The sequence below is a fragment of the Austrofundulus limnaeus genome, unplaced genomic scaffold (assembly GCF_001266775.1).
Source record: "Austrofundulus limnaeus strain Quisiro unplaced genomic scaffold, Austrofundulus_limnaeus-1.0 Scaffold2382, whole genome shotgun sequence".
In the NCBI taxonomy this organism is placed as follows: domain Eukaryota; kingdom Metazoa; phylum Chordata; class Actinopteri; order Cyprinodontiformes; family Rivulidae; genus Austrofundulus; species Austrofundulus limnaeus.
In genome coordinates this window covers 16,916-17,287 of record NW_013954784.1, presented here as the reverse complement: position 1 = coordinate 17,287, position 372 = coordinate 16,916, and positions in this window count along the sequence as shown.

The following is a 372-nucleotide window of genomic DNA, read 5'->3' as shown; positions in this document are numbered from 1 at the left end:
TTAATCTGTTATTGTTTCTGAGCAGTAGACAGTCAATTTACTGCAGAAAAATGTTCCTCTAACCAAGTTTTACAGTCTTATATCAACTAAAAAGTATTTCTGATCTTGTGTTTAGACCCATATACTAAACAAGATCAGAATATGTTGGATTATTATTCTTGTTAATCTAAAAAGTTTTATTTACTTCAAGAAGTCTTACGAAGTGCAACTGTCAAACTGCAGATTATTATTATTAATTTGAAAAGAATAAGGGTCTACTCTAGTATTTTTTACTTATTTTTAGAAGCCTAATTTATGTAGTGTCTGATCAGAAATCACTTCTTCACACACTTATTAAATTGAGTATTTTTTTTCTTTGCATTAATATTATAG